This window comes from Ranitomeya imitator, chromosome 3, assembly GCF_032444005.1.
Source record: "Ranitomeya imitator isolate aRanImi1 chromosome 3, aRanImi1.pri, whole genome shotgun sequence".
Lineage (NCBI taxonomy): Eukaryota > Metazoa > Chordata > Amphibia > Anura > Dendrobatidae > Ranitomeya > Ranitomeya imitator.
The window spans coordinates 352859698-352873700 of record NC_091284.1 but is presented as its reverse complement, the minus strand read 5'-3'; the positions used below and the strand labels follow the sequence as shown (position 1 = coordinate 352873700).

Genomic DNA, 14003 nt, shown 5'->3' with positions numbered 1-14003 from the left:
AGAGGCCAGCACATCATTTTTTTAATCAAATAGAGAAGGGCGTGTCGGAACACCTTACTCCTGATTTCCAGCTAAGTGTCATGCAGGCCTGCAATGCTGCTTACGTGCAGGCTATGTAGCAGAGTCGGTATTTTCAGCAGCCAGTGGTGGCATTTCCACCTGTGCCAACACTGGCATGCTTGACCTCAATGCCGAGCTCTGCTGCATACCACTGCACGGCCACCACCATTCCAAACACTGCCGGACACCACTACAGCGCCACCATCATGCCGAGTGCTGTTGGACAGCCCACCGCCACCACCATGACAACTGCTGCTCCTGCTTGGACATCCACCACCATGCAGCAGCAGCAACAGTAGCACCCGGACCCTGGAATGACTTTCTGCATCACCACCACCATGCAGCAGCAGCAGCCGGACCCTGGCATGGCCTTCCCCACCACCACAATGCAGCAGCAGGACCCTGGCATGGCCTTCCCCACCACCACAACCATGCAGCGGTACACGGACCCTGACAGGTCGGCCACCATGACCAGGCTGCAAGAAATGAGCCCACCGAGGCTCCCCAGACCGCAGCGTCGATCCCAAAAAGGGAAAAAAAATAAAAAACAGCGTTTTTTCTCTATTCCTCCCCCCTCACCTCCCAATTTGTCTGTGATGTCAGGTTTGTCTCACCCTTCCAGTGTGTCTCTGCCTTCTCATGCATCTAGCACCATCCCCGAACTCCCAGACCCACTACTTTAATTGCCCCTTCTCCTGCAACCCCAGTGTCGTCTGCAGTTAGCCAGGCCTCACAGCTACACACCCCCCAGTTCAGTCACTCTACCCCAAGCAGGCGGTTAATTTGTTTTTGTTTTTTTTTGTTTATAAATAAATGTTAATGTTTTTTGCCCCCAATACTGTTTGCGTATTTCTGTAATTCGCCGCCGGAAACACACACCGTGCGACGAATAAACACATTGCGCCGTACACTTTGTTTTTTTGCCACCTCATAGCTCCAATAGTTAAGTACAACACTGCAGCTTTGTGTGTTTGGTATGGAGCTATGAGTTGTCAAAAAATAATATTACTTGTATTTTCTCCATAATCTCTTCAGTCTACTTAATCTGTGTCGCAGACTGAATGGCGGTAATACAAAGCAGAACTATACTCAACAGGTCATGTGTCAAAAAACTCATTAGTTATGACACCTGACCTGGTGAGTAGAGAACTGCCTTGTATGACCTCCATTTTCTCTTCAGTCTACGTAATCTATTTCACACAAACTGAAGAGACAATGGAGGTGAAACAAGGCATATCTATACTCACCTGGACAGGTGTCAGAAATAGTGAATTCATGAGGATGGGTTTTGTGCTCATGAAGTCATTATTTCTCACACATGACTTGGTGAGTATAGATCTGCTTTGTATTATACCTCCATCATCTCTTCAGTCTGCGTCCAATAGATACTGCAGAACAGAATTGGGATGTAATGACGTCAACTACCTTACCACTAGCAAACCAAGTGGTTTTTAGAGGAAATACATAGGAGTCTCGGTACAGATATCAAAACACGTAGTTTATTAACAAAAAAATATTAGTAACATTGAAAACATAACTGGTACAGACCCAAACCCAACAGCACATTTTACACAATATTATCTTGCCATGCCACACGTCCAATATCAGAAACAAAATAGGCAGCAAATTGGTCCAGCATGTGGCCAACTTCAACAGTTGACCGCAGCGGGTAATGCTGGTAACCTGTCAATAGGTTTGCAACTGGTTCATCCAGTTCAATGTTGGTTCACTCCTTAACCATTATGTAATTGTGGAGAACCACACAGGCTTTGACCACCTCATCGACTGTCTCCATTTTTATATTAATGGCTGTCCCAAGAATGCACCATTTTGAGACAAGAATCCCAAAGGTACACTCAACTGTTCTTCGGGCCCTGGTCATTCTGTAGTTATAAATCCTTTTAGTGTGGTTCAAGTCCCAACTGGAATATGGCTTCAGTAGGTTTTCACACATCTGAAAGGCCTCATCCCCAACCATAACAAATGGCATTGGTGGGCCTTGAGTGTTGGGCAGAGGTCGTGGCTGGGGAAAATTTAAACTTTTGCCATACAAACGTCTGCCCATATCCGAGTTCTTGAAAGTCTGGGAGTCATTGCCACGGCCAAAAGCTCTAATGTCCACTGCGATAAAGCGACAGTACACATCTGCTATTGCCATCAGCACTACAGAAAAATATTTTTTGTAATTGAAGTACTCCGATCCAGTTCTGGAGGGTTTGATAATGCGTATGTGCTTTCCAACCACCGCTCCCAAACAGTTGGGGAAATTACACACACTCCAGAATTTTTTGCCAATTTCCATCCACATGTCCGCTGTGGGTAGGGGTATAAATTCATCCCAGAGAACATTCCACAAAGCCCAGCAGGTGTCCGCAACTATTCCAGACAGGGTGGAAATTCCAAGCCGGTACTGAAAGTGGAGCGATGAGCTCTCTCGGATAGCCAGGAATCTGAAAGAAACAAAGAAAAAAAAATTAAGAAAAATTCTATTTATGGTGGTGTTTAGCTAAAGACATAAAGTAAAATACAAAGAATACATGGCAGACCAATAATAATTATGACAGGCATTTGTTTAGAATTATTACGTATCTTAGTGGGACCAGGAGACGTTCCTCTGCAGGAATCGCTCTACGGAGCTGGGTGTCCTGTCTCCGGATGGCTCCTTGGACACAATCAAGCAAATCCCAAAAAGTCTCTTGAGACATCGTGGTATATTCTGGGAATTTGTCCGGGTTGGCATTAAGCTCACCATATAGCGTGTTGTAGGCTCCACGGCTCTCCCTGAGTTCAATAATGGGGTGTCTCCAAAAAAGCTGACGCCGTGTCCTTCTCTGTCTTTCTCAATTTCTTTGTTGCTCCCAAGCAAACGCACAGGCAAGAAACAGCTTGATTCTTAAATCCAGGTTGAAATAAAAGCTCTCCATGTGAAGATCCATCACGACACAGGATACAGTAGCAAAATCTGTAGATTTCAGCAGTCTAAGAGTCTATATAAAGATATCCCATAATACACGCACACTGTAGTCCCATTGGCGGTGTCTGTTTATCGAGATTTTTCTCCTGTTAAATTTTCCAGCATGCGCACAGAAAACGCAAACGCATGAAAAAGCGTGTAAACGTTGCGTTTTTTTAACGCATGCGTTACATTATGCGTCTTAAAAAACGCTGTGTTTGCACGCGTTTGCATGCGGTTTATCGTGCATTTCAGGTTGCGGTTTAAACACTGCGGATTCTAACGCAAATGTGAAACTAGCCTTAGTGATACATGAGAACAGTGGATTACAAAATTATAAATCATCTTTTCAACCAATTCAGCCACCTTGACCTATACACATGGTCAAAATTGTTGGTACTTTTTTGTGAAAGCAAAAAAAAACCTCAATGGCCACTGAAATAACTTGAAAATGACAAAAGTAATTCGTAGTTTAAATTTACTGAATATCAACTAACAAAAAACAAGAAAAAAGTCTGATTTTATTTTTTTTTTTCCTCTGTTGAGCCAAAACTTAAAATGACAAAAATGATGATACTCTTAACTTAAAGCACCACTTTTTTTTATTACAGTGCTGGAGTGGTGCTACTAATAGGTCCCAGCACCTAGCCTTATACTTATCTGCCACCATCTTTACCTTCTATTGCCACCCATCTTCAAAATTATACAATTTTTTTTGGATTAGAATGGGACCAACTTATTTTTATACGCTAGTGTAGGTGTGCCCTTACTTTGAGGGTATTCACATCCTAATTGGAGTAAGGGTTTAGGAATTGCAGCTCTTTAATATGTAACTTCCTCTTTTTAAAGGGACCATAGTTAAATGGACATTTACAGTACAGACCAAAAGTTTGGACACACCTTCTCATTTAAAGATTTTTCTGTATTTTCATGACTATGAAAATTGTACATTCACACTGAAGGCATCAAAACTATGAATTAACACATGTGGAATCATATACTTAACAAAAAAGTGTGAAACAACTGAAAATATGTCTTATATTCTAGGTTCTTCAAAGTAGCTACCTTTTGCTTTGATGACTGCTTTGCACACTCTTGGCATTCTCTTCATGAGCTTCAAGAGGTAGTCACCGGAAGTGGTCTTCCAACAATCTTGAAGGAGTTCCCAGAGATGCTTAGCACTTGTTGGCCCTTTTGCCTTCACTCTGCGGTCCAGCTCACCCCAAACCATCTCGATTGGGTACAGGTCTGGTGACTGTGGAGGCCAGTTCATCTGACTTAGCACCCCATCACTCTCCTTCTTGGTCAAATAGCCCTTACACAGCCTGGAGGTGTGTTTGGGGTCATTGTCCTGTTGAAAAATAAATGATGGTCCAACTAAACGCAAACCGGATGGAATAGCATGCCGCTGCAAGATGCTGTGGAAGCCACGCTGGTTCAGTATGCCTTCAATTTTGAATAAATCCCCAACAGTGTCACCAGCAAAGCACCCCCACACCATCACACCTCCTACATGCTTCACGGTGGGAACCTGGCATGTAGAGTCCATCTGTTCACCTTTTCTGCGTCACACAAAAACATGGTGGTTGGAACCAAAGATCTCAAATTTGGACTCATCAGACCAAAGCACAGATTTCCACTGGTCTAATGTCCATTCCTTGTGTTCTTTAGCCCAAACAAGTGTCTTCTGCTTCTTGGGGTGATGGGGTGCTACGCCAGATGACCTGGCCTCCACAGCCACCAGACCTGAATCGAATCGAGATGGTTTGGGGTGAGCTGGACCGCAGAGTGAAGGCAAAAGGGCCAACAAGTGCTAAGCATCTCTGGGAACTCCTTCAAGATTGTTGGAAGACCATTCCCGGTGACTACCTCTTGAAGCTCATCAAGAGAATGCCAAGAGTGCAAAGCAGTCATCAAAGCAAAAGGTAGCTACTTTGAAGAACCTAGAATATAAGGGTACCGTCACACATAACGATATCGTTAACGATATCGTTGCTTTTTGTGACGTAGCAACGATATCGTTAACTAAATTGTTATGTGTGACAGCGACCAACGATCAGGCCCCTGCTGGGAGATCGTTGGTCGCTGGGGAAAGTCCAGCACTTTATTTTGTCGCTGGATCTCCCGCTGACATCGCTGAATCGGCGTGTGTGACGCCGATTCAGCGATGTCGTCACTGGTAACCAGGGTAAACATCAGGTTACTAAGCGCAGGGCTCGCTCGCCTTCAGCTTCCCGCACTGACTGGTGAGCGCCGGCCAGCCGTAAAGCAAAGCACAGCGGTGACGTCACCGCTGTACTTTAAGGCCGGCGCTAAGTCAGTGCGGGAAGCTGAAGGCGAGGGACATGACCAGACACCGGGAATATAAGTATGTAGTGTCTGTTTTTTTACATTTACAACGGTAACCAGGGTAAACATCGGGTTACTAAGCGCGGCCCTGCGCTTAGTAACCCGATGTTTACCCTGGTTACCCGGGGACTTCAGGATCGTTGGTCGCTGGAGAGCTGTCTGTGTGACAGCTCTCCAGCGACCAAACAGCGATGCTGCAGCGATCGACATCGTTGTCGGTATCGCTGCAGCGTCGCTTAGTGTGACAGTACCTTAAGACATAATTTCAGTTGTTTCACACTTTTTAAGTATATAATTCCACATGTGTTAGTTCATAGTTTTGATGCCTTCAGTGTGAATGTACAATTTTCATAGTCATGAAAATACAGAAAAATCTTTAAATGAGAAGGTGTCCAAACTTCTGGTCTGTACTGTACCTCAAAAACTCTTTATTGGGTTGCGAGGTCTAGTACCTCATTAATCCATTATCAGTTAAAGGGAATCTGTCACCTCATTTTTCGCATATAAGCTGCAGCCACTGCCATCAGGGGCTTATTTATAGCATTCTATAATGCTGAGCGCCTAATCCCCGATGCACTCGTCTCCTGCAAACAATCAAAAATCATAAACCAACTTGTAATACTCCCTGTCTGCCATAGTCCATTTACCGTGTGTCCCACGACGATCTCACGTGTTGGAAACAGTCACTGCTCTCCCTGGCTTCCGGCGATACACTGACCACTGACAGGTGGTAATCCCTTCCGAAGTGTATCACTGCACTGTCGTGAGAGTTCACCGGAGTTCATCAGCTCTGGTGCTGTTACTTATGTCACTACTGCTGTGTGAGATCTTTCCCACGCAGCAGTGCCGTAAGTGAGAGCATCGGAGCTGATCAGCTAATACACTGCTGGAGCGATTAGCTCCTGTCAGTGTATCGCCGGCGGCCGGGTAGAGCTACGTGTGAGATCGTCGTGGAGCTATCTAGATTACCTGGACTATGGCGGACAGGGATTATATGTTGGTTTATTATTTTACATTATTTCTAGGAGACGAGGGCATCGGGGATTTGGTGTGAGGTGATTATAATGAGTTTTTATGTGAATATGTATGTAATTTTACTTTTTTTAAAAACTGTGAGCACAGGCACCGGCAGATGATACTACTTCTCCCATCTCGGTTATCAGTGACAGCAGACATAGCCCGATGGGAGCAGTAGTCTCATCGGCCCACGCCTGCATTTTTACCGCAGGTCACCGCTGCGGTTCACAGTCAGCTGCGGTATCATGCTGACATCTGCCAGCATGATCCCGCAGCACTTTGACCGACAGTACCGGTGGTAGCATTACCACACACACCTGCACACACTCACATATTCTCCGCCCACACACACATTATCCACCCACATACATATTTGCCCACACACTCTTCCGCTTCATGACATCATTTCCTTTCTGCAGCGTTTTTGGCACACAACTCCGCAGCAAATCCGCAAACCTTTTTACACCTGCGGTTTTGCTGCGGATTTGACTGACTCAGTGGAAGTCAATGGGTGCAGAATGCTGCAGATCCGCAAAATGATGCTGCTGAAAATAAAACGCTGCAAATAAGGACAGAAGTTTCCGCAGCATGTGCACAACAATTCAAGAATGCCATTGATTAACATTGCTTTAATAATCCATTTGCGGATTTATAGCATTTCCGCACAGAAAAAAAGCTGCGGAAACACAACAAATCCGCAACGTGTGCACATAGCCTTAAAGGGACACTGTCACCTGAATTTGGAGGGAACAATCTTCAGCCATGGAGGCGGGGTTTTGGGGTGTTTGATTCACCCTTTCCTTACCCGCTGGCTGCATGCTGGCTGCAATATTGGATTGAAGTTCATTCTCTGTCCTCCATAGTACATGCCTGCACAAGGCAAGATTGCTTTGTGGCTGAAGATTGTTCCCTCCAAATTCAGGTGACAGTGTCCCTTTAAGATATTGTAAATATCTATCTGTAATCCCTAACCACTTTTGTAATTTGCTTTATAATAGAATTCCTTACCATTCTCCCTATCCTGCTAATCCCCATGTGTGCTTTTTTATTTCATTTTTTTCACTTCCTGTGATGTTTTGTTTGAGGGAACAGCAGTTATTTCTCTGCAGCTTTGACCCCCCCCCCCCCTGAAACAGGACATCATCAGTGGCAGTCACTTTTTTTTTCTGAATTTTTTTTCTCCACTCAAAAAAAAAAATCTGACATCTGAGAATTTCATTTTTTTCTCTCCAAATTTCACTACACTTGGATTTTTTTTCCTGTTTTTCAGAACTCATGTTGTAACTTAAGTTTTGTAGCTTGGAAGAAGGGGAGGGGAACAAATTAGCTGCGAAGGGAAAGAGTTTAGGCAGTCTGACTAGTAGTCTGTAGACACACATGATAACACACCTTAGTTTCACATGTCCCTATGGTCAAATTATTTTGACTGTTTTCACATTTTTGCCGAGGCCATTTTCAGTTGCTTTTTTTGTTTGTTTTTTTTTATTTTTTCTGTTGAAACTCAATTCAACAGCAATGTCTGATTCTTATTTGTTCATTATTCACTAAATTTAAATTTAAATTTACTTTTGTCAGTTTCAAGGTACTTCAGTGACCATTGGGGATTTTTCTTACTTTGCCAGTAGGGTACCAACAATTTTGGCCATGTGTGTATTAGACAGACATTTACATATTTAAGATATCCCCGAGAACATAGAACTTTTCCGTGGGTACAGAAAGTATTCAGACCCCATTAAATTTTTCACTCTTTGTTTCATTGCAGCCATTTGGCAAATTCAAAAAAGTTCATTTTTTTCTCATTAATGTACACTCTGCACCCCATCTTGACTGTAAAAAAACTGAAATTTCATAATTTTTGCAAACTTATTAAAAAATAAAAAATGAAATATCACATAGTCATAAGTATTCAGACCCTTTGCTCAGTACTGAGTAGAAGCACCTTTTCGAGCTAGTACAGTCATGAGTCTTCTTGGGAATGATGCAACAAGTTTTTCACAGCTGGATTTGGGGATCCTCTGCCATTCTTCCTTGCAGACCCTCTCCAGTTCCGTCAGGTTGGATGGTGAATGTTGGTGGACAGCCATTTTCAGGTCTCTCTGGAGATGCTCAATTGGGTTTAGGTCAGGGCTCTGGCTGTGCCAGTCAAGAATGGTCACAGAGTTGTTCTGAAGCCACTCCTTTGTAATTTTAGCTGTGTGCTTAGGGTCATTGTCTTGTTCTCAGTTGAACCTTAGGCCAAGTCTGAGGTCCAGAGGACTCTGGAAAAGGTTTTTTTTCCAGGATATCTCTGTACTTGGCCACCTTCAATGACAACCAATCGTCCTGTCTCTGCAGCTGAAAAACAACCCCATAGCATGATGCTGCCACCACCATGTTTCACTGTTGGGATTGTATTGGGCGGGTGATGAGCAGTATCTGGTTTTATCCACACATACCACTTAGAATTATCACCAAAAAGGTCTATCTTCATCTCATCAGACCAGAGACTCTTATTTCTCATACCCAAACAGCAATGAAGGACAGCATCCAATCCGGGTGAAATATTCACAAAGAAAATCCTTTATTATGCCAGATAAAATGCGACGTTTCGACCATATAGGTCTTTTTCAAGCATGCTTGAAAAAGACCTATATGATCCGACGTTTCGACCATATAGGTCTTTTTCAAGCATGCTTGAAAAAGACCTATATGATCGAAACGTCGCATTTTATCTGGCATAATAAATGATTTTCTTTGTGAATATTTCACCGGGATTGGATGCTGTCCTTCATTGCTGTTTGGGTATGTACATTTACCACATGGTTCAGTGGAATTAGGACTTACATTACCATATCTGATGTGCTGTCGGCTTTTCTTATTTATCATAGTCCCGAGAGTCCTTCATGTGTTTTTTAGCAAACTCTATGCTAGCTTTCATATGTCTTGCACTGAGGAGAGGCTTTCATCGGGCCACTCTGCCATAATGGCCCGACTGGTGGAGAGCTGCAGTGATAGTGACTTTGTGGAACTTTCTCCCATCTCCCTACTGCATCTCTGGAGCTCGGCCACAGTGATCTTGGGGTTCTTCTTTACCTCTCTCACCAAGGCCCTTCTCCCACGATTGCTGTTTGGCTGGATGGCCAGGTATAGGAAGACTTTTGGTGGTCCCAAACTACTTCCATTTAAGGATTATGGAGGCCACTGTGCTCTTAGGAACCTTGGGTTCTGCAGAAATTCTTTTGTAACCTTAGCCAGATCTGTGCCTTGCCACAATTCTGTCTCTGAGCTCCTTGGCCAGTTCCTTTGACCTCATGATTCTCATTTGGGCTGACATGCACTGTGAGCTGTGAGCTCTTATATAGACAGGTTTGTGCCTTTCCAAATCAAGTCCTATCAGTTTAATTAAACACAGCTGGACTCCAATGAAGGAGTAGAACCGTCTCAAGGAGGATCACAAGGAAATGGACAGCATGTGACTTAAATATGAGTGTCTGGGCAAAGGGTCTGAATACTTATGACCATGTGATATTTCAGTTTTTCTCTTTTATTAAATTTGTAAACATTTCTACATTTCTGTTTTTTTTCAGTCAAGATGGGGTGCAGAGTGTACATTAATGTGAAAAAAATTATCTTTTTTAAATTTACCAAATATCTGCCATGAAACAGAGTGAAAAATTTAAAGGGGTATGAATACTTTCCGTACCCATTGTAGTTGTAAAAGGTCCCAGGGTTTTACAGGTTGTGTTATCACATGTCATCCTGCAAGCAGGATGTGGATCTGAGTCAACATAAACATCATTGAACCTCTTAAAAAAGGGACCATCTCGAATTGTGTGGCGGCAGTAGTAATATAATGCTGACATATAACCTTTGCACTTCCCATATCGACTGACACACAGAATGTGTTAAGCAAACTATCTATACTAATGTTGTCTTGCTGAATTTCCTCCTAAACCAGCCTACATGTATGCACACAAGCCTTCAGGGTTATTCTAACCATCGTAAATGCTTAAAAATTCCACTGTGCACTTTACTTGTTATTAAAAATAATATTGTAATATTTTTTACTCCTTGTTGCCTAATCGGCCACTGATGCTGTGCAGTCCGGTCTCCTAGGCACTTATATAGAACTTATAGGCACTGTGCTGAAGCTGCTTCTGTAATGCTACAGAGGCAAAGCATTGGCGTGTACAATTTGGACCAATGTCGTAATGATGTTGCTAGTTCAAATCATCATTCAAACAGGAGTGTGCCACTTTTCGGTAAGCAAGAGGCTGAGGAGCCGTGCGCTCCTGGAAAACCCCTTTAAAGGGAACCTGACACTTGGTTTTTCCCATAAAAAGTAGGACCAGCCCCTGTTCACCCTCATATACATCATTATAGGATGCTGTATATAAGTCCCAAATCCCGTCGACATAACACAAAAAAAAAACTTTTATCAACACACCTATGGGGCGGTCCAGTCCGGTCCGATGTCTGTCTCTGGTCTTGATGATGACAGAAAAATGACTGGCACATCCAAACTAGTGTGAATAGGTGCATACCAGGAGCAGCTACCTCCATATACAATATACAAAAAAAGGTTGCACTCTATCGTGCCAAAGCATGTCGAATATGAAATACATGAAATATGAATAGCAAAATGGCTTTTTGAACATTAGGAAAAATATTTGTGAGACGATTTGCACAGAATTTGGCCAAATAGTGTGAGCCCATCAACCATCGTCTGTTGGTCTCATTAATCTGATGGGTACCTGACCTCCCTGTCCAAATGTGAACACTTACCGAAGGCCAATGTCTGTATGCCTGGGTGAATGTGGACACCTCTGTCAGCAAGGCCTACATATGGGTTGGCCGGAACCAAGTGTGAAAAGATGTAATTAAAAACCACATGGTGAAGGGATCTGGTCTTGATTCGGCGCCTTCTCTCTTCTTACGATTGATGTCCTCCTTCTTGCTTCACATTGTCCTCCATCGCGCTCCTGCACAAGCGCATGTCTGTCTGTCCTGCTAAGGGTAGAGCAAAATACTGTAATGCACATGCGCGGGGAAAGGGCAAAAAGCATTGGTGCGCACTACAATACTTTGCTGCCTTCCGCTGGGCAGAGAGGAGTGAGTGAGTATAATAAATGGTCTGTTTTTGTGTTATGCAGAGCGCATTGGTGACATATATACAGCATTCTAGGAGCACCTACAGGTTCTGGCCCTACGTTATGTGGGGAGAACCTGGTGACAAGGTTCCTTTTAAGTTAGACTTCAGACAAGTGTATCTGAAATAGTTCATTTTTGATCCAGATAAAAAGCTGACGATTTTTCATGGTTCTCCACATATCAGCCATATGTCTGATTGTTATATCCATATGGCACACATTTTATACATCAATTTTAACATTTAGAATGTAATAAAAGGCCAAATAACATTTCCTATTTTAATAATTGCAGTGGATCTGTAAAAAAAAAAAAAAAAAAGTAATAATTAATGTTCGTATAATGTCCATTGTTTCTATTGTATTTAATCTGGAAAAAAAAGTAGTGCATGCTGCAAATTTTTTTCCATTTTTTGAAATTCACTACATGTTTTGGTTATTGAGTGATTTGTAAACAGTAGTAGCTACTTTTTTTTATCTCCAAAAAGTTGGTTGGAAATCTCAAGAAAGCTCTTGTTAAAGAAGTTCTCCGATGCCTAAATAGCTTTTTAGAAATATCTATCTGTATCCCCTAGCACTTTTGTAATTTGCTTTGTAATACAATTCCCTACCTTCTACGAATCTCTTTATGTGCTTTTTTTTTTTTTTTACATTTTTTTTACTTCCTGTGACGTCTTCTTTGAAGGAACGTCCCAGGAGGATTGCGCTACTATCACTCCCCTGAAACAGGACATCATCAGGGGCTGTTGGGGTCACTTACTGTACCACAACTTTGTTACTGCCATCACTTGATGATGTCCTGTTTCTAGAATGGTGATGGAGACGTGACCGCAGCTTCAGTTGCTATTGCCACACTTCAGCTCTGCCTGCCGCCTACATCTTCAATGGCCGCCATAGTCGCAGGGTGAATGCAACCACTGTTGCCCCCTGATGACTTCTATCATGGTCCTCAAACATTTTGTCATGGGGCAGTGCTGTTGTAACTCGCCCGACTTCTATCATGGCCCCTTGATGACCTCTCTTTTCAGAGAAAGAGTTGGCTGTGATTGAAAATGAGGGCGGTGGGCACAGATGAAGTGTGGCTGTGACTACTTAAAAAGTGGTCACTTCTACATCACCTCACCTGATGATGTCCTGCTAGATGTCTAGTTAACCTTAATATTAGGATTACTCAGAAATTCGAATATGGGTAACAACTCACTTGGCTGCTGCAATTTTGCCTGAGTAGATTTCCAGGCTATTCAAAGCATTCCTGGAAACACTGCCATCACAACATATTTAGATTGGGTGTTTTAGTCTAGGTGTAGCCCTAACCTAAGGCTGGCCATACAGGTTACACTGCTGTCCGCACAACATACATCGTCAGCTGAGTGGGCATGTTTCTTCATAGCAAGAGAGAAGTAAGCCGCTATCCTCCACCTCCATTGGTGGCTTAACTCCAGCAGCCTCATAGGCATATGTAAGGCTATAGATTCTGGGTTCAGAAGACCCACAGTTGGTGCCTACTTGGACCATGAATGTCGGACATGTGAAACCAGCCTCAGGTTAGGGTTACACTAAGAATTTTTATAACCGCACTGATTGTTTTTAATTAATGACTGACTGCTGTGGTCTTCAAGATTGCACACGACTCACTGTTTGTATTTGGACCACAGCTGTAACTTAAAAGTAAAATCAGTCCCATTGTAGAATGTCTGTAGCCATAGCTTTAAGAACAAAAAGATCAGACATGTTAAAATCCAGCATCTGCCATTTGTGGAGAGTCGGGTCACCACCATACACATATCAGATGGTTGGGTTGGGATTTTTAGCCAGTGAAATGTCAGTAACCCAACAGACCACTAAATAGTCAATGGGGTCTGACAGTACAATTGGTGTCCGTTTTGTGATCGATCCTTTCCAGGCTTGTATTCTCTTTTTAGAAATGCCCACCACACATGTAAATATAGCCTTATGTGAATGTGGAGCAAAACTTGACCAACAAAGGCTTATGATTTGGGCTCTGTTAACATTCCAGTTATTTCATGTTTATAATGGATCCAATGTAAATATATATATATATATATATATATATATATATATATATATATATATATATATCAATTAGAGCAGAAAAGGATACAAAAGAAGGATCCACATGCTATTTTTTTTTTTTTTTGTAACAAGATAAAGTTGTACAGGCTATATTTTTTTGAGCCAGCAAAATAACAGAGGGCAGTTGGAGAGGCGAACAGGTGATTTTATGACTGTTCTGTTCCTATTCAAGTGAATGGGTTCTCTACTTGATTGTTTCATTTCTCTTTGTATGATTCCAAAACTGATCTGAAAAAGAAAAAAATCTGTAAAACTTTCCAATATACTCTAAAAAGCTATGCATCTGTGTATTGCCATATGACCGGGACAGGTTTATACCCCCCTGAATTAGTAATACAGGTACCCATTACATTTCTGGGAGCAGAGGTGGATAACCTTCACTTTCTCCAGTCTTGCAGTGTGGG

At 42.6% G+C, this 14003-nt stretch overlaps 1 protein-coding gene across 3 annotated transcripts in view; it reads left to right on the top strand.

The window, feature by feature from the left end:
- The window catches only part of KIAA0319L (KIAA0319 like), a 199257-nt gene that overhangs the window by 99564 nt on the left and 85690 nt on the right, over positions 1-14003 (top strand). The gene's annotated exons all lie outside the window — the stretch shown is intronic.